A 22,059-nucleotide genomic window follows, 5' to 3' on the forward strand; every position below is an offset into this window, starting at 1 on the left:
AATATATTTCAAGTGTTTAGAACCATGCCTGGCATCTGTTAAACGTGTTATTCATGTTATCTACTTGAAGCAGTAACAGTGGTGGTTTGAGTGCTATGAAAATCAACCTAATCTATCCAAAGATCCATCAAAAAATTCAATGAAAATGTGAACATTAGGGACAATAGTAATAGCTTAACTAAAACTTTCCCATGTTTAAGTAAAAGACAGGTCTTAATTATCAATCTATAACCCATACCATAAAATATTTTACTGGAACATGTTTCCAATAATATAGCTAAATAAGTAACTAAAACTATTAAGGGATGTGAGTCCTTTGAGAAACACTCAATTATTAGAATTATTTTAAATTTCGAAGTAGCAGTGTATTTTATGTAACCACTTAAAAAAATGCTTTTGGTCACACTTACACTTCTTCCCAGTCCTAAGTTCAGAGGCACTAGTGAGCCGCATCACCATGGAAAGCTGGCTTGAAGGCTGCCTTTGGCTCAGGAGCACATAACCTCTCCAAGCTCGGGTGGGTGGTTTCCTGTCTGTATTTGGTTTGAACCCGTTTCAGGGCTTGTGGTTTTTGACCAGGCTCATCCTTTGTGTTATCCTACTGCATATTTAACCATAGTGTTGATTTTGCAATTGGGCATATGATTCCTGAATTTCTCAGAAAGACGTATGGGAATCTGTCGTGTTCTGGTTTGCACAGTCTTTTCTCTTTTCACTCTTACTCCCTGAATGCACTGTCAAACCTGATCTCCAAGCTTACAAATGTTCCTTCATTTCAAGACGAGAAACATATTTTGAACACTGGAATTATAGAATGTCAGATAGGAAATTCAATTAAGCTAAAGCAACCAGAAAAAAAAGATTTCTCTATTAGAAAATAAAAATTCTTTTGCTTTATCAAGATAAAGGGCATGGCAGTAATTAGAGAATGTGAAGTTGTTGCAGGCTTGAGCAGAGCAGAGCAGAAAGTCATGAATGCAAAATGATTGGAGAGGCATGGAGGAGACCCCTCTGGTCCTGCTGCCTCCTTCCCTATTCAAAAGGATGTCTTGCTTACCCATTTCTGTCTTTTGCCCAAAATTCTAGTGTTATGGACATATTTCTCATTTCCCTGTCTATTCTCTACTTTTTCTATTGTTCATTTTATTTTGTCATTCCATTCTCTATTAAAAGACCTCTGGAAAGGCATAATCTGTCAGGCTATTAGACATCGTTTACACCTTAGCATCACTGTCTCTTTCATAAATCGGTCTCCCTCTCTCTCTGTCTCTTTATCTTGACAGCTAAGATCAAAGTACCATTTGGTGGGGAAATGGGTGGAAGTTCAAAGCCTTCAGAAACCATTTCATTCACTCCCCAGGACTATGTTGCAAACCCAGTTCCTTGCCCATACTGTATTAGCCACTACAAGGGCGGATTCTAATAAGACAGACATCCCTGAAACATCTGACATGCTGTCTGAAGAGAGCGCCAGACGCTTAATGAAATCATTTTGACCTTTAAACCTCACAATTCCTCTGAGCTAAGTTTTTGTACCACTGTAAATGTCATGAGTTTTCCTTCAAAGCCCTGAAACTCCTGGGTGGAGCAACCGTATCCTACCTTCACCCACAGCCTCTGCCATGGTGTCACCTCCGTATGGACTTGGACCTGATGAACATTTTGCAAGAACACCCAGCAATGCACAGCACCTCGTCTCCATGCAGTCCTCCACCTGTTGGGGGAAACCTCAGGTGCTTCAGGCCCCAACCTACTTAGCAAGTAAGCAGACACTGATGTTGCTGTCACAGCTGTGCAGGTGTGGTCAGCATGGGGGCCCAGAGTGGGATGGCTAACTGGGAGCACCATGGCTCTCCCTAGGATTGGTCCAGTTCAATGTCTTGTCCACTTAAGGACTGCTTTATGCCTAATCTATTTGGCATTCCTTTCTCTATTATGTGGACAATCCTGAGTGTCATCATTGAGAGTCTGAAGTCTCCTACAAAGTAATGAAAGAGTGTTATGGGGTCTCAGGTGAGCATCTACAGTTGGTCCAGCTGGCTGGCCATATGTATCATTTATCTGATCATCCTATGTGGGGAAGTTTCTCACTGAGCTGAACATAGACATTATTGCCTACAGAAGGACTTAGCTGCTTAAAACCTTGGATTGCCACATCATCATTAGAGGCTCTAAGAATGCCTCCTGAGTTGATTTTATAAAGATAACCTCTGTGATACTAAAGATTTAGAATCATCAGTTTGTCCCCAGTTGACAGTGCTTAGGTCAGTGAGGTTGACAAAAGGATGACTTACACACACACACACACACACACACACACACACTGATGGTTTAGGTAACAATCCTACATTTATATAGTGCATTGCTATTTGCAGAAGCCTTGAACATTCATTACCCATTCCATAGAAGCTTTATCACAAACTTTTGATTTTGGTGATATTATCTCCATTTTTCTGACAAGAAGACTGAAACTGAGGCAAGTAGTAAAATGTATACCCATACTCTGGGGTTAAAGTGACTGTAGTCTACAAATACCTGGGCAGCAAAAGTCTTGGATGAAGAAATGCATAAATTCTTCATATCAGGTAAATCTGGAGGTCTATGTTTAAGAAAACCTAAAATATAAAAATGTGAACTCAAGGTAAATAAATGAGTGGGATGATTATTTGCTTTATTATAAAAATAATTTTTGTTTTGCATAAAGAATTAAAGTGCCTGGGACACTATATGTTTTACTACTACTAAGGTTTTATTACTCTTAATTACATTTACCCACAGTAACACTGAAAAAATGCTGATTGGATAAAGTGAGTCACAGTTGTTCTCAGAAGAGGTAGTTCATGTATGAGATTCACTATTTGGAAGGTCAAGTAGTGAAATACAATTCCTCAGTTTAAAATGATCAGTTCCCACATTGAAAAAATAAAACCCTGAGACTAAAAGCTATCCTGAGATACTAGATAAACAAAACTAGCCCTTAGTGCAAGACTGATTAAATACTCCACAGGGATGGAACCATCAAAAACAAGATATTAATCTAACACCTGATATTTTAAATAAATCTATGGTAAAGGAACAAGATAAATTAAAGTAGCATAATTTACAAAGTAAGCAGTTATTCTTAAGATGGTGAGGGAGGGATTGAGGTAAGCGAGACCTCCAACCCTAGAAGCTAAAGCCTCTGATTCAGAGATGGCAAATGTACCCACCTGTGGGCTCGGGGCACCATGGTGCAACCCTAAGGAAAGGGTGAGGTCAGAGTGTAGATTTTGTTAGCTCACCCTCCCATTTTTCCAAGAAGGCCTCAGCTAATGTCAGGTCACTATTATGAAGTTTGGCAAATCACTAAGACTAAGTACACAGTTTGGTCATGGAGACCTATGACCTCATCACCAAACCACTGTCTGGGCAACAAGGCCCCACTGACATTGCTGCACTCCTTCCATCTGCTCCAGAGCCAGCTGTCAGAGGAGCCAGGTCCCCCCACCCTTGAATGCTCCTAGATTCATGAGAGACCTCTCTTCCAATTTCAAGGTCTCAAGAAGCTATACTCTCCTTTTTAATGAAAAGGCTCTGTGAAAAAACAGAGGCGCAAAATTGTGTAACTCCCACTCCTTTAGAAGGAGACCTTGAGAAATCTAAGCCCATCTCCGCTATCGTTACAGGGACAGTAATGGAGGCAGAACTCCAGATCTGCCGTCTTAAAGCAGCTGAAGAAGAAAAGCACTTTGAGTGAATTCTGCCTGTAGTTTTCAGATGTCCATTAAATGTTTCCTATGGGCTTAGTAAAGGATACAAAGCCTGAGAGATGTGTGCTCTATTCTCTACTTACATGCTCCTCTCTACTTAGATACATGCTCTCTTAGTAAAGCTAGAGATGGCAACTATGCTTTAGTTAAAATATCAGATTTGGCCAGTTGGACGGGATGCACAGGACATCATATGGAGGATTCTGAGGTTTCCTCTAGACTTCAAGAAAAAGTAGCTCCTTAAATGCCCATCATGAATAAGGGAGAAAGAAATTATGGCTTTTCATCTCAGAGCCAAGCAGGTAGTTATCATTTCTACAGTCATCAACGCTAAATAGATGGTTCTCTAGATTGTGACTTAGAAAATAAGTGAAGAACAAGAAAAGCCAGCAATGCATACATTTTACTCTCCTCATCATTTAGAAATAACTTGAAGTGAACCATATCTTACATCGTTATTCCCCTAAAACAAGCTCTGCTATTCTCCTTCTGTAAAACACGGTTAGAGTGGAAAAGAAACCTTAGCAGTTATTAAATCCTGCCTATCAGACAGTACCATCATAATTAATAGTTATACTCTAAGCTCATCATGTGAAAGGGAAAAAAAAGAAACATTTCTTTCCCTACTACCTTCCCTTACTACACCCAGCAATCTGTGAGTTTCTTCTTGAATATAAAACCTCCATAGCAAAAGAAGCTGGACTTTATTGCCTGTTTACTGTGTATTAGGCACTACTCAAAGTATTTTTATGTGTATTAATCCCCAAGCCAGCTTGTGAGGGGAGGACTATTACCCGGATTTTAAATGAGAAAGCTGAGGCACAGCGGGTTTCTTGTGCACGGCCAAGGCTGGCAGGAGGCAAAGCGGGGCTTGGATGCAGGCCGCCTGGCTTCCAGTCCGACCACACGGGAGCTCCTCTCAGTACCGCACCGCTTCTGAGGACACCGGACGGACGCAGCAGCTCTCAAACTGGGAAGCAATTCAGTTGCTTAGATTTGTTTTAATGGAAGATAATTCAGTATCAATTTTCTTCCTGGCTTTTTCTTATTTCCACCTCTTTATTTTCAAATAAATTTTTTAATTATTGTATTTTATTTTATTTTGGTATCGTTAATGTACAATCACTTGAACAACATTATGGTCACTAGACTGCCCCTAATATCAAGTCCCCCCCACATACCCCATTACAGTCACTGTCCATCACTGCAGCAAGACGCTATAGAATCATTACCCGTCTTCTCTGCATATACTGCCTTTCCTGTGTCACTGCCCACCCCGCCCCCCGCGCTACATTATGTGTGCTAATAGTAATGCCCTTTTTTCCCTTTTATCCCTCCCTTCCCACCCATCCTCCCCAGTCCCTTTCCCTTTGGTAACTGTTAGTCCCTTCTTGGGGTCTGTGAGTCTGCTGCTGTTTTGTTCCTTCAGTTTTTGCTTTGTTCTTATACTCCATAGATGACTGAAATCATTTGGTGCTTGTCTTTTTCTGCCTGACTTATTTTACTGAGCATAATACCCTCTAGCTTCATCAATGTTGTTGCAAATGGTAGGATTTGTTTTCTTCTTATGGCTGAATATTATTCCATTGTGTATATGTATCACATCTTCTTTATCCATTCATCTACTGATGGACACTTAGGTTGCTTCCATTTCTTGGCTATTGTAAATAGTGCTGCAATAAACATAGGGGTGCATATGTCTTTTTCAAACTGGGCTCCTGCATTTTTCGGGTAAATTCCTAGGAGTGGAATTCCTGGGTCAAATGGTATTTCTATTCTGAGTTTTTTGATGAACCTCTATACTGCTTTCCACAATGGTTGAACTAGTTTACATTCCCACCAGCAGTGGAGGAGGGTTCCCCTTTCTCCACATCCTCGCCAACATTTGTTGTTGCTTGTCTTTTGGATGGTGGCCATCCTAACTGGTGTGAGGTGATATCTCATTGTGGTTTTAATTTGCATTTCTCTGATGATTAGTGATGTGGAGCCTCTTTCCATGTGCCTGTTGGCTATCTGAATTTCTTCTTTGGAGAAGTGTCTGTTCAGCTCCTCTGCCCATTTTTTAATTGGCTTATTTGCTTTTTGTTTCTTGAGGTCCATGAGCTCTTTATATAATTTGGATGTCGACCCCTTATCAGACATGTCATTGATGAATATATTCTCCCATACTGTAGGATGTCTTTTTGTTCTACTGATGGTATCCTTTGCTGTACAGAAGCTTTTTAGTTTGATATAGTCCCACTTATTCATTTTTGCTTTTGTTTCCCTTGCCCAGGGAGTTATGTTCATGAAGAAGTTGCTCATGTTTAAGTCCAAGAGATTTTTGCCTATATTTTTTTCTAAGAGTTTTATAGTTTCATGACTTACATTCAGGTGATTATTGATAGGCATGAACTTACTGCCATTGCAAGCTTTAGATTTGTGGTTACCAAAGGTTCAAGTGTAATTCTCTTACTATCTAACAGTTCAATTTAACTAAGTTTGTATGCTATTACAAACACAACCTAAAGGCTCTTTTATTTTTCCTCCTTTTTCTTCCTCCTCCATTCTTTGTATGTTATGAATCATATTCTATACTCTTTGTCTTTCCCTTGGGTGACATTTATTTAGCCTTAGGAATACTTCCATCTATAGGAGTCCCTCCAAAATGCACTGTAGAGGTGGTTTTGGGTGGTAAATTCTCTCAGCTTTTGCTTATCTGAAAATTGTTTTTTTAATCCCTCCTTCAAACTCTACCTGCAGGTAGAGTATTCTTGGTTCAAGGCCCTTCTGCTTCATTGCATTAAATACATCATGCCACTCCCTTCTGGCCTGTAAGGTTTCTGTTGAGAAATCTCATGATAGCCTGATGGGTTTCCTTTGTATGTGATCTTTCTTCACTCTCTAACTGCTTTTAAAAGTCTGTCTTTTTCCTTGATCTTTGCCATTTTAATTATTATATGTCTTGTTGTATTCCTTGGGTCCATTGTGTTGAGAGATCTGTGGACCTCCATGGCTTGAGAGACTATCTCCTTCCCCATATTGGGGAAGTTTTCAGTGATTACCTCCTCAATGACACTTTCTATCCCTTTTTCTCTCTCTTCTTCTTCTGGTACCCCTATAATGTGAATATTGTTCCGTTTGGATTGGTCACACAATTCTCCCAATATTCTTTCATTCTTAGAGATTCTTTTTTCTCTCTGTGCCTCAGCTTCTTTGTATTCCTCTTCTCTAATTTCTATTCCATTTACCATCTCTTCTACTACATCTAATCTGCTTTTAAATCCCTCCATTGTACGTTTCATTTCAGTTATGGGATTTCCTAATGATTGCATCTCTGACTTAAATTCATTCCTGAGTTCTTGAATATTTTTTCTGTACCTCCATAAGCATGTTTATAATTCTTATTTTGAACTCTCTTTCTGGAAGACTGGAAGTTCAGTTTCATTCGGCCCTTTTTCTGGGGTTTATGAGATTTTGGTCTGGTCTATGTTCTTCTGACATTTCATATTTCTGTGGGATGCCCACTAGTACACAGAAGCTCCAGTCTCTGGAGCTGCTCCACCCCTAGAGTGAGGCTGGGGGTCTTAGGGGAGCGGGAATGGTGACTGGGGGGAGGAAAGATCTGTTTCCTGATTCCTGCCTGGGGTGCCTGTCTCCCTGTCAGAGCCAGTGGGCCGAGCACACAGGTGTAAGCCTCTGTGCTTTGCATCTCCAGCTGTTGTAGGCGGGGCTTCCCTGTGACTGGCCTGACGTCAGCACAGTGACTGCCGGTTTGGGAACTGGTACTGTCAGGCCAGGAGGGAGGGAGGCACAGCAGGCTGCGTGTCACAGTGGGGGGCCTCGGAGCTGAGTAGGCAGCCAGGGGGATGGAATGCCTGAAGCTCCTCAAAGTTCCCAACCACCTGGGCAGAGCGCACCCAGACAACCTTGTCCAGCAATCCCCTCTCCCGTGCAGCAAGCTCAGTGCAAACCCCACCCCTTCAGCAGCCCTCTTACTGCTAGGAAGCCTCTCAGATGCCTGCCTTTCCTTTCTTCCAGAGCAGCCGGGTGTGAATCCCCTTGTCCACAGTCGGCCAGAATCTCAGTCTCTCAAGCACTCTGCCTGTCCGAGCTCCCCAACGTCCAGAGCACCACACAATATAGGTTTTTGCTCACAAAGCAGACCTCCAGGGCTGGGTGTTCAGCAGTCCCAGGCCTCCACCCCCTCCCAGCTCCATTTCTCTTCCTCCCGCCAGTGAGCTAGGGTGGGAGAAGGGCTCGGGTCCCACTGGATCAAGGCTTTGGTACGTTACCCTGTTTCGTGAGGTCTGTTCTGTTCATGAGGTCTGTATGCAGTCTGGTTCAGCCTTCTTTCTTGTTGCTGTTTTAGGGTTTGTTGTATTAATTAACTATATTTTCATCCTATTTGTGGTTTTGGGAGGAGTTCTCCGTCTCACCTCTCATGCTGCCATCTTGAATCTCTCAAATACATTTTTAAAAAGCTATTCTATTCAGCATACGGGTCAGGATTGAAGGATCAGTGAAGAAAAAAGAAGGGTATGAATACAAACTTTGTATTTACAGGTGATTGCTAAACATGTTCTTCCCCTTCTGACTAGATCACAAAGACCAGGAAAAAAGTTGGCAGGAAAGTCTATTTGTTGTTATAGAAGCTTGGAAATAGTGGCAATATTACCCTCTATCTTGATCTGGAAGTAAGCACAGAAAGGTCAAAAGTAACAAGTTGTAAAGATGAAAGTCGGCTTCTTTTTTTTTAAAAAAAGGAAGTTTCCTGTGACAACACTATTTGTTAATTATTTGGATTATGTTTATCCTTTTTCTCAATGTTAGCATTTTTTTCTAAAAATGTATAAGCTGTATCAATGTAACATTGTAGATAGAATTTATAAACTCCTTAATACAATTGAAGGTAAATGATTCAAAGTTAGCTGCAATGCAGAATTTTTTTCACAGCAATGTAAAATTGAATCTCATGGCTCTGACTCCTGAACTAATGTGCATCTGGCCCAGAATTTTCTCAATTACTATGACCACCATCACAATAGCTGTTCCTGCTCACAGTCATGTATCATCTGACATAATCATGGATACCTGCTTTTGCTTAATAAATCAAGTCTAGATGAGACTTGACTAAAGCCTTGGAAGCTACATAAACAAATTGAAAATATTTTGAAATGTAAAAATCGTGAAGAAAAATTCATGTTATAGAAAATAATGCCTAAGCTGTATGCAGTGGAAAAGTCAAAGCATTAAATTCTTCTGTGATTATATGAAAAAGAATGAAAATGAAATAAACCAACTCAAGAAGCCAGTGAATCAATTACCAATGTCTGCTTCAGGAAGATGAAGGGCCCTCTTGATAAAATATATTTAGATTAAACATTAATTTCAATAAACAATTTTTAATGCATTGTCATCCAGGCTAGAAAGTGTGAGAAGCCTCCAGAGGTAACATCAAGATCAAAAACTAAAACAAATTAAAAAAAGAAAGGGGAAAAAAGTAAACTAAGACCAAAGCAAACAGCTTTAAGTAGCAAGCAAATTAGAGAAAGATAGCAAAATTTGGTTTGCCTGGAGGACAAGAGCTCATATTAGCTCTGCTCCCCAAGGTGGGGAGGGTAATCTTCACAGGAGACTATGATGCTCCCAAAAGTGAGCACTCACTGGGCCCGGGCTGAAGCTAGTGCAAATCTTCTCTACAGGAAAGCATTACCAGTTCAGGCCCTCATAATTCCCACATATAATGTGCAGCAAATTAAGAACTCCTGATGAACACACACACAGCAATAATTCATCACCACAGAGAAAGGAAAAGTAATAAACAACAGATACTGATGTCCGAGGAATTCTGATATTGATTTATCAGGGACAAAATATAAAATGATTATGAATGATATGTTACAAAGAAATAACCAAAAAGGGGGAAAATTAAACAGCAGCAAGTTATAATAAAACCTGGCCAAGACAATTAAACAAAAATAAAATCCCATTCAAAAAAATCAAGAAAAATATAAGATATGTAATAATTTGTATAGTAAGAGACATGTACAGTGAAAACTCTAGAACTTTTATTGAAGGACATTAATGAAGACCCGAAAAAATGGAGAGCTACTACATGTTCATCAGTGAGACTCCTCAGTTTAGCAAAGATGCCACTTATCCTTAATTTAATAAATTTAATGAATTCCAATAAAAATACCAACAAAACTATTTGGGGAATTTGATAAGCTCATCTTAAATACTTATACAGCAAAAAAGTCCGTAAGACCAAGGAGAGTCAACAAATTTCAAAGAACAAGTTGGGAAACTTGCTCTAGTAAAAATAAGGACATGCACAGAGTTATAGTAAGTAAGACAGTGTGATATTGACTCAGAGATAAGCCAGCTAAGAAATGGAAAAGAAGAGAGAAACTAGAAATAGTTCCAATATATATGAATGGAAATCTAGTATATAACAAAGTGGTATTTCAGATCATTGCAGGGCAAGGACATATTATACAACAATCAGAACTGGGATAATTTATTATCCATATGGGAAAAAGTAATACTAAATTCCTACAAGATCCTCAAAAGTTAGTTCAAAAGAGATTAAAGACTTAAACCTGAAAGGCAAAAATTTTTAATGTTTTTATAACCTTAGTGTAAAAAAATTTCTTATGTAAGAAAATATCAAAAGTTAGATTGATAATTTATATGAAAGCTATTTTTTTAAATCTGTTCATTAAAAGCCACCATTAAGAATGTGAAAAGACAAGTCACAAGCTGGTAGAAAATATTTACAGTATATATAACCAATGAAAACTTTTTATCAAAAATAGATTTTAAAAAACTACAAATAAAAAAGAAACTAACCATTGAATAGAAAAATAAGGAGACATTAACACATTTAAAGTAAAGGGAAAACAAAGGATCAACAACTATATGAATAACTTCAAAACTATCTAATTTTGAGTTTTCCTCATTCAAAATTAGGAACTTCCTCATTCAAAAATGAGGAAATATGACACTACAAGGCATTAGTGGAACTATGAAGCCACAGAAATGTTTACAAATTATTAGTGGGAGCATAACCCTTTGGAAAATAATTTGGAATTATGCATTAAAATTTAATATAATGCAGCTTTATGACCCAGCAACCATCTTAAAATCATTGAGGAAAAGCCAAGAAATAAATGATGCTAATTACCAGAAAGCTGACTCAGAAGACATAACTGAAGCCTCCTTTGTACAGAATTCTATTACTTTTACCTAAGTGCATCCTAACAGGCATAGTCTCTCAATTAAACACAAAAGAAAAGGCAAGAATTTTCTCTTTATTTATTATTACTTAAAATGGCTTTGGAAATTCTGACAAAATAAGATTCTAAATGGTATGTCATAAACATTAGAAGGAGAATATAGTTGTTATTTAGGAGTGATCATCTACAGGAAGTTTTTAAAAATCAATGGAAAACTAATTTGAAATTATACACCCATTCAACAAGGTGGCAGTTTTTAAAATAAGCCTGCAAAAATGGAGAAGTTTTCTAACATTATCATATCAGGTAAGTTAAAGAACAGTAAGAAAATTCAAAGGATATTTAGTAATAAATTTAAGAACTAAAAGTTCTCAAAAAATATAAAAATTATAGGAACATGAAACAAGAAATGGATAGAGTCACACATGGCACAGATGCTTCCTTTTCCCAAACTGAAGGCAATTCAAATCAGAATATCAGTGTCTTAAACCAATAAACTTACCTTAAATATCTTCTGGAGGAAAGTAATGAATGAGAATAACCAAGAAAATTTTGAAAAATACAGTTTTAGGGAAGGAAATGCCCTTTCATATTGAAATCTATTGAATAATAACAATCTGAAACAGGTACAGCAATAGATCAGTAGGACAGAAATAAAGGATCCAGAAACAGACATTACTTACACTGGGCAACTTTCCTCCAGTACTTCATAAATATTAAACATGAGCTCATCTTCAGTGAGGGATGTTTTCTCTTACAGCCCTTAGAGTTTCTTGACTGAAAATAGTGGAGCTAACCAAGATTTAAACAAAGGTCAACTAACCTTAAGGCCCAACTAATCAAACACCAAACAACATAGCCTCCCAATAAGTATATAAGACTAGCTAGACTGACTACCTACTGTAAGACTAACTATAAAAATAATCAGTCTATAGACAAAGAATGGGCTATCCAGAAACAGTGACTATCTGGCTGTGTGAGGAGTTTCATTTCCCATGGCATTCTAGTTTATAGAATCTCTTATGTGTTTGGTTGGTGTGAGTAACCTGATGTAATTAATTGATCAACTTTAGGGATCCAAAAAATTTAAATTTTCAGGTCTAGAACTAAACCTTGATTTTGTGAATGCCAGCTTGGCTTCTTGTGATACCTCACCTTGCTCCATTCTTATTTCAGCCTTCAGTAGCCACTAGGTGCTCCATCTGAGTTACTTCCTGTTCCCTTTCTTGCTTATAGTCTTGGTAACAAAATCCATTAATAACTTCCTCCCAATGTCTACTTTGGTTTAAATTTAATGGGTGCATTTTCCCCTCTGATTCTTTTCATCTGTAAATAACTACTTAAAGAAGCAGTAAACAATCTTTTTTCTTCACTCTCTACTCTCTGAACTTTCTTCTTCTAAGATTAGAAATTGTAAAGATTGAGAAATGATTACATCATTTTTACTGACCTGCTTACCAAGTCCCATGAGTCTCATCTGGTAAAAAATGGCATGGTTATTTGAATGACATGGTTAAACTCTTACTCAATGTCATGTATGCTGACTCATTATCACTTTTATTCTGAAAAAATTATTTCACTGTATTTGTAACTGGATTTTGACCCATTAATGGATCATGAAGTTAATTTAGTCAATTTTGACCAACAATTTTTTTACAAATGAAATAAAATAAATTAAAATAGAAAATAGATTACACTGCACATAATTTAGGTAACTGTTTCAATTATGTACGTGTGAATGTATATGAGGTTGGGATAGGAAATGTATCTCTTATTTTGAGTTACTGTTAGAAAATGTATGAAAATTTCTGATTCGATAAAGTTAGATAAATTTTATGAGCTGCAACAGTCTTTTCTTTGTTTTCCCCTAATTGAATTTATGTTAGATTACAAGGTCTATTTTAATTAGTGGCTGACAACTTTGTCTTGCTAATTCATGGTAATTTGATCACCTACATTTAAAGCCCATGTCTTCTTCAAGTTGCACCACAGTGAAATTCTAGGACTCCTTATTCTCCTTGAGGTTTTCCTTCTTCCTCTCCAAGGTGGCCTAAGCCTAAGGGACTTGGATATTGTCCTGGCATTCTGAAAAGGATGCTTGATCTGCCCGATTTTCTCTATCCTTGCTGACAACTTCTGGGAGTCTATTGATCTTAACTAGTCCCTGTTGCTGTGGGCTGACGCCTTCTCTTGGAAGTTGTGACACCCACCATAACCCATTCTCTTAGTCGGCACACTCTGCCCTATACGACGCGGAGCTCACTGCTCACTGTTAGATACCTTAATACACTCTGCAGGGGTAGGGGAAGGGAACACTCTTTCTCTCTCAACAAAACTTGACTTTTGGAAATCAAAAGGCTATCAGCTTCCTGTATGTGCTACTTGCTTATAAAATTACAAATGTGTTGTTTTAGACCTGCACTGCCCAGTTTTTACAACAATGGGAATATGCTATGTGTAACTGCACTGTCTTATACAGTGGCCACTAGTCACATGTGGCTATTTGGCTCCTGAAATCTGGCTAGTGTGACTTAAGGAACTGAGTTTTAAATTTTATTTATTTATAATGATTCAAAATTCAAGTAGCCACATGTAGCTAGTTTCTCCTATATAAATAGTTCTAGGCTGTATCTGTGTGCTCCCTGACAGCCCCTCATAAAAAAAGCTATTCCTGCTGCCAAAACCATGGGGTAAGTGTAATGCACACAAGAAAAGGGGAAAGAAAGCAGATTTTTAATTTTTTTTTCATATAATTCTACCTCATTAACTTATTTTCATTAGTTTTATTAACGAATGATTTACATATAATAAAAATATACCCATTTCAAGTGGAGAGCTCAATGAGTTTTGACAAATGTATCCAGTCATGTAACTTCTGGATTTTAAGAAATCAACCCAAATTTCATTACCCCCAAATTCTCTTTACCCTGTTCCTCATCCCTGCCAAACATTGATCTGCTTTCCGTCTCTACTGTTTTGCCTTTTCCAGAATTTCATACAAATGTCATTCATATGCAATCTTTTGTGCCTGGTTTCTTTCAACCAGTATAGTGACTTGAGAATTGCTCATACTGTTGCTTGCTTAGGAATCTGTTCCTTTTTGTTGCTAAGTGATGTTCCATTGTATGGATATAATACAGTGTCTATCCATTCACTAGTTGGTTTGGGTTGTATTTGGTTTGGGGCTAGTATTTTTTTTAATGCAATTTTTAAATTAAGGTATTATTGATATACACTCTTATGAAGGTTTCACATGAAAAACAATGTTACTATATTCACCCATATTATCGCGTCCATGCCCCATACCCCATTGAAGTCACTGTCCATCAGTGTAGTAAGATACCACAGAGTCACTACTTGTCTTCTCTATGCTACACTGTCTTCCCCATGATCACCCCCACACCATGTGTACTAAACATAATACTCCTCAAGCTCTTATCCCTCCCTCCCCAACCGCCCTCCTCCACCCCTCCCTTTGATAACCACTAGTCCCTTCTTGGTGTCTGGGAGTCTGCTGCTGTTTTGTTCCTTCAGTTTGCTTTGTCGTAATACTCCACAAATGAGGGAAATGATTTGGTGCTTGTCTTTCTCTGTCTCATTTATTTCACTGAGCATAATACCCTCTTAGCTCCATCTATGTTGTTGCAAATGGTAGGATTCATTTCTTTATTATGGTTGAATAGTATTCCATTGTGTATATGTACCACATCTTTTTTATCCATTCATCTACTGATGGACACTTTGGTTGCTTCCATTTCTTGGCTAATGTAAATAGTGCTGTGATAAACATAGGGGTGCATATGTCTTTCTGAATCTGAGAACTTTTATTCTTTGGATAAATTCCTAGGAGTGGAATTCCTGGGTCAAATGATATTTCTATTTTCAGTTTTTTGAGAAACCTCCATACTGTTTTCCACATTGGATTAAACAAATTTACATTCCCACCAGGAGTGTAGGAGGGTTCCCCTTTCTCTGCATCCTCACCAGCATTTGTTGTTCCTCATCTTTTCAATGCTGGCCATCCTAACTGGTGTGAGGTGATATCTCATTGTGGTTTTAATTTGCATTTCCCTGATAATTAGTTATGTGGAGAATGTTTTCATGTTCCTGTTAGCCATGTGAATTTCTTCTTTGGAGAATTGTCTGTTCATATCCTCCACACATTTTTTTTAATCGGGTTATTTGCTTTTTGGGTGTTGAGGCGGATGAGTTCTGTATATATTTTGGATGTTAACCCCTTGTCAGATATGTTGTTTACAAATATATTCTCCTATACTGGGGGATGCCTTTTTATTCTGCTGATGGTGTCCTTTGCTGTACAGAAGCTTTTTAGCATGATGTAGTCCCATTTGTTCATTTTTGCTTTTGTTTCCCTTGCCCGAAGAGATGCATTCAGGAAAAAGTTGCCTATGTTTTCTTCTAAGAGTTTTATGGTTTCATGACTTACATTCAGGTCTTGGATCCACTTTGAGTTTACTTTTGTGTATGTGATCCAGTTTTATTCTCTTGCATGTAGCTGTCCAGTTTTGCCAACACCAGCTGTTGAAGAGGCTGTCATTTCCCCATTGTATATCCATGGCTCCTTTATCACATATTAATCGACCATATATGCTTGAGTTTATATTTTGGCTCACTAGTCTCTTCCATTGGTCTATGGGTCTGTTTTTGTGCCAGTACCAAATTGTCTTGATTATGATGGCTTTGTAGTAGACCTGGAAGTTGGGGAGCGTAATTGCCCCAGTTTTATTCTTCCTTCTCAGAATTACTTTGGCTATTTGAGGTCTTTTGCGGTTCCATATGAATTTTAGAATTATTTGCTCTAGTTCAGTGAAGAATGCTGTTGGTGTTTTGATAGGGATTGCACTGAATCTGTAGATTGCTTTGGACAAGATTGTCATTTTGACAATATTAATTCTTTCTATCCATAAGCACTGGGTGTATTTCCATTTATTGGTATCTTCTTTCATTTCTCTTAAGAGTGTCTTGTAGTTTTCAAGGTATAGGTCTTTCACTTCCTTGGTAAGGTTTATTCCTAGGCGTTTTATTTATTTTGATGCAATTACGAATGGAGTTGTTTTCCTGATTTCTCTTTCTGCTATTTCATCATTAGTGTATAGGAATGCAACAGATTTCTGGGTATTAATTTTGTATCCCGCAACTTTGCTGAATTCAGATATTAGATCTAGTAGTTTTGGAGTGAATTCTTTAAGGTTTTTTATGTACAATATCATGTCATCTGCAAACAGGGAGAGTTTAACTTCTTCCTTACCTATCTGTATGCCTTTTATTTTTTTGTGTTGTCTAATTGGTGTGTCTAGGACCTCCAGAAGTGTGTTGAATAAAAGCGGGGAGAGTGGGCATCCTTGTCTTGTTCCCGATTTTAGGAGGAAAAGCTTTCAGATTCTCGCTGTTAAGTATGATGTTGGCTGTAGATTTGTCATATACGGTCTTTATTATGTTGAGGTACTTGCCCTCTATGCCCATTTTGTTGAGAGTTTTATCATGAATAGATGTTGAATTTTGTCGAATGCTTTTTCAGCATCTATGGAGATGATCATGTGGTTTTTGTCCTTTTTTTTTGTTGATGTGGTAGATGATATTGATGGATTTTCAAGTGTTGTACCATCCTTGCATCCCTGGGATGAATCCCACTTGATCACGATGGATAATCTTTTCGGTGTATTTTTGAATTCGGGTTGCTAATATTTTGTTGAGTATTTTTGCATATGTGTTCATCAGGAATATTGGTCTGTAATTTTCTTTTTTTGTGGTGTCTTTGCCTGATTTTGGTATTAGAGTGATGCTGGCCTCATAGATTGAATTTGGAAGTATTCCTTTCTCTTCTATTTTTTGAAAAATTTAACGAGTATGTGTATTAGGGCTAGTATTTTTAAAAGCTGCCATAATGAACATCGTACATGTCTCTATTGTGGACCTATGTTTTGGTTTCCCTTTGGAAAACACCTACGATTGGGAAAGCAGGTCATATGGTAGGTGTAAATTTAAATAAGAAATTTCCAAGCCATTTTCTAAAATGGTTGCATGACTTTGCAGTATATGAGAGTTATAATTGCTTCAAATTATTCTGTGTTTTTTAGTGAATAATTATTAGCCATGGACACACATGTTTATCTCTCCAACAAATCCCTTAATACCAGAGAAGGAAATCTGGAATATTATCAACTAAGGTAGGCACTGCAAGTTAGGAAGATACAAGGGAAAGTTTGAAAGACTGCAAAGAAAACCTAGATAAAAACTAAAAATAAAATTAATTCAGTAGTAGGCAATATAATAAATTTTTTAATAAAACCATCAATTCTCAATTTTCTTCTATGCTGTTTCACAAATCTTCTCTCTTATGACACTGACTTGTCTATTCTTAAGACTGAATATTCATGAAAGACATATATGACAACATATATGCCTCTTTGGTTGCTATGATCATATTCTGCATATATGCCTAGAAATTGGCACAAAATAATGAGAGAAAAGTCACAGATAAAGAAAAGAATACTTTTCTTACTGCCTTTCCTTAGAGATGAATCTGCATAATACATCTTTAAAAGTCATTAGATTTGAGGTCTGGCGTGGGTTATCTACTTCCTCCTAACTCCCTGGAAGAGGAGAGTGGCAAGTTCCGGCAAGTATCCAGAAAAGCACTTGTAGTGCTTCTTCTAGGATTTCCTGTTGACTTATCAGTTTGTATTTGTGCAGGACTTGGAACCTCAAGTGGAAGAGGGGCTAATTCCCATAGGAAATTAATATCAACTCTACGTAATTGTTTTCTTCCTCAGGTGAGAGTGAGATTTTCAACTCTAGTAGAAGGTGATCTGACTGACGATTCTGGGCTGGGAGTGCAACGGAATGCTGCACTAGGGAGTGGACCCCAGTTCACCCTAACTAACTGGTGATACTTGAAGTGAAGCAAAAATTCTGGAATGTGTCCCTCCCTTGTTCTCTGCACTCACATCCTCATTGCATGTGAGGAAAAGCTAGACTCCTCTGTCTGGTAAATGATTGTCTTAGATGATGCAACAGGTAGAAGGCTTATTTAGAGGGTTATCTGTTCACCTGGTCTAGTGTTCCTATTCACAAGCTGACAAGAATTTGCAGGGATCTATGGTCACACTTTCTGTTCTTCAAATTATACTGTGTTTGTAAGTGAAAAATGAAGAGTACCACAAGGATCTGAGCTCATTTGAATGGATTTCCCTCTTTTGATCTGCCCTGAGACCTGATGCAGGAGAATTTATCAGGGAAAAATGAACTGTCAGACTCCCAGAGGTATGGTAGAATGTAAGGTCTTCACCAATGCACTAATGCAATTCTTCAATAAATATTCATTGATCTTTTGCCAGGTACTTTTCTGGAGAATAGTGAATAAGCCAAAACCCCTCTCCTCACTGAGTGGGCTTCTGATAAATCTATACTAAGAATGATGATGAACTTTTAGTGCTTTTTTTCATGTTATGAAACATAATAATGGTCAATAACTTTATCTTAACTCCTTTCTCCAAACTCTACTTCTTTACCCCCTAATCCTTGGCAAAGAGAGGGTAGAATCTTAAATTGAGACAGATTTATAGGACAAGGCCACACAGACCATGAGTTCTCTCTGTGCAAGGAAATTTTGGGAGGAACTGATCCTGAGATAAGTAAAGAGTTCAAGTTCTAAGGCAAACTCCTCTCCAAAGGAGATAAAATTTATTGGATTTTGCTTGTTGCCTTCAACTCAAGGGGAGACACTATTCAGGTACCTCTCTTGAATAGTCCTCTGAGTTTAAAGCTGTATTTAGTTTATCCTCTTTTGACCCAGACATATCTATTCTGATTCATCATTCCATTTAGGCACCCATGGTTGGAGGTATTTGGGCCAAAATGGACCATTGGTGCACCTCATAGTTGACACTGTCTTGTCCATGCCTGGACCACTCCATATATTAATATAAGGCAGCTTGGTCCTTGAGCTAGGGCCAAGAATCCAGTACAGACCTCAGAGATCCCTGAAGCATAGACTAAATGAATTCCTGAATTAAAGGTACATGAAATAAAGCATAAGAGACCAGGATTTAACAAGGGTTAGGTACAAAAATGCATGACTGAGATGTGCAACAGCAGACAGATGGACACACCCACTAGTTTAATAGAGCTTTCAGTACACTGACGGGAGAGATGAAATAAATTTTTGCTGGAAAAGTGAAGCAGTACAGATGAGTTGGAGATATGTAAACAAATAAATATAATGATATGTACACAAACTAAATATATATGTATACATTCAGAAGCTCTAGAGAAGAAAGTATTTAACTGCTCCCCTCCCAGCTCCCTGCCCTAGACCTAAAGCTGCTATGAACACACCCATGGGCTGCCCCAACTCGTGAAGGAGGTCCCACCTTCCAGGTTTCCTTATCACATTGTGAGCATTAAACAAATTCTTTGGAATAAAGATGAGGAGGAAGAGCATCAGCACCATGTATTGGTCCATATCTGTGTAGAACACAAGGTTCCCTTGGAAGGGATACAGCAAAAAAGTGAAACATCCATATGTACTTGTGCCACAGTGATGCACACTTTGCATACCTCTGTTCAGGACAGAGATGCAGAATGAGAAACCGCCACAACAGAAATTCAGTTGCAAGTAACATTCAGCTCTTTTATCAGAGTTATCTTTGAAATACTCAACTTTTCCAACCTTGGCTCATTAGGATAAAACAGAGAGTGGAAAGCCAGGCCATAGCCCCAAAGATAAGATACTATGTCATTTCCCTAACAGGAAGTCATAAGAGGTGGTCCAAATATAAGATCTGAGAATTGATTATCTATATTGGTTCATTATTCACAAACAATAGCACACTTGGCCTTTGAAGTCTGCATAATGCTTTTCTTTTTACAGACAGACCAAAGGCTCTGGGTGTTTCCATGCCAGTATTTTCAAAATAGACAATAAAATGTAAAACTTGGTAAAACAAGAAGTTTTGAAAAGGAATTGTTTTGATTCTATGTATTCTTTCTAGCCATTGAAATCTCATGAAAGTTTCTGAACTGTAGTGATTGTTCTCAACTTTGTGGAGGCTCCTTTTTGTGAGCTGACCACAAGCCTGTTGGGAAATGCATCCTCACTTTCAGCTATGTTCAAAACTGATGTTGAAGTTTGACATGGCCTCTGAACTAATTGCTGTATATACAGAATAATGTTTGTATTTAACAGCAGTAGTGTGATGAGAGGAACTGTTCAGTCACTCACCAAATACTTGGTGAGCTCCTCCCCGATGCATGACTGGGATGTACAGAAGCAAACAGAGGGCACACCCACTCATTCAGTAGGGCTTTCCATCCACTGAGAGAAGAAAAAAATAAATGATAAACAACAAACAAAACTGTCTAACTGCAGTAAGAACTGCAGAGAACAGAACACCTAGATGGCTGAGTGACTGTGAGACTACTTTTGGCTAGATGGGCAGAGAAGACCTTTCTAGGGAAATGACATTTGAGCAAATACTTACATGACAAGGACTCAAAGATGCAAAGGTTCCAAGTAAAGGGAATGGTGTGTACTATCCCTTCTTCTAAATGGAAATAAACTTTGCATGGCTAATTTTTTAAAAAATAAATAAAATTATGAACAACCGTAACCAAATGCCGCTGCTCTTGGAGCAGAGTGATGGGGGAAATGAGAGGTAAGAGTTGGCGATGCCACATTTTGGAGGCCTTCCGGGCCTGTAGCCATAATAAAGAGTTTAGATTATAGTCTAAGTGCTGCAGGAAGCCAGTGGAGAAATTTCAATGAGGAGGGACATGATGGGATTTACTATGTAACTGACTATGGAAAAACTTATCATTTGGAAGGGAAAAGAATAGCTTCCTACCACAAAATCCCAACCCCCTATAACAAAACAAATAAACCAGCCCTTCTATTACTATCACTTCCTTTAAAGTATCTCCAGCATACCTGATATGAACAAACATAAGCATATGATATGCCAATGAATGGTCACTCATTATATTTATCAGGGGGGCATGTAAGTTCTTTAGTACATAACTCTGAACCTGCCCTGACATCTTATACATTCCATATTTAGAGCTGTGACTTCCCTATCTGACTGGTAAGTGTGGAGGAATAACTGGGAATGCTTGACTTAGCTCCCAGATAGTCCTCATGAAAATGAATCTGCCCAGAGGGAGCACGGATTCTGCTCTTTGCCTCCAAGGCCCAAGTATTACTTAGGCAGGCCCATCCCCGGGGCCCACCTCTACCGTCAGGGCTGTGACTTTGTCAGTGAGTTTATCTGAGTCAAAATCCAACATACTTACTAAGTATGATATCTGAATAAACTAAAGACTGAACTATGTTTCATTTATCTCCACATATTTTAACATATTTCTTACTTTTCCAAATGACTTAAGGAACCACCTTATTGAGTTTTTAAAATTAGAACAAGGCCGATATGTGCATTAAAGTATAGAAACTCTATACACCCATTTTTATATATTTGCTTGTTTTGCTTTTTATTTCTTAGGTACTTCAAGCTTCATAATGGGGTGCTTTTCAGTTCAAATGTATGAAGCAATTATAATACTTAATAGTACACACCTGGGTATACTTGATCCACATTTTGGGGGTCAACTTTTATGACACTGACCCAAGGAATTTGGCTATTCAGTTAGGCTGTTCCAAGAAAAATGAAATGGAAGAGATTTTGAGTTGAAGTTGCTGACCATTTTTTTTTCCTATTCCAAAACTTGTCCAGAAAGTCTTAGAAAGGATGGTCATAGCCTTTTAACCTGATATGTAACCATACCCAACAGGTTGAGACAGGAGTAGGGATATGAATAAAAACTTAAGGTGAATTTCCTGTGGTGTCACAGGTAGGAAGTGAGTTTGCATAAGCTACTGTATAAGCCTTCACCCCCACAACTGAAGTTACAACCTCTAATTCTCTAATGATTCTCCTCCAAGTTCTGGCAAGTGAATCAGCCACTTGGCATGCTGCTTCACTTCTAACTGACTCAGAAGTACTTCCATAGCAGCTGCCACACAATTTTTTTAAAAAGAAGGGGTAGAATTGCTGCTGTGAGTCATGAGGAATTCA

Source organism: Manis pentadactyla, chromosome 5 (assembly GCF_030020395.1).
Source record: "Manis pentadactyla isolate mManPen7 chromosome 5, mManPen7.hap1, whole genome shotgun sequence".
In the NCBI taxonomy this organism is placed as follows: Eukaryota; Metazoa; Chordata; class Mammalia; order Pholidota; family Manidae; genus Manis; species Manis pentadactyla.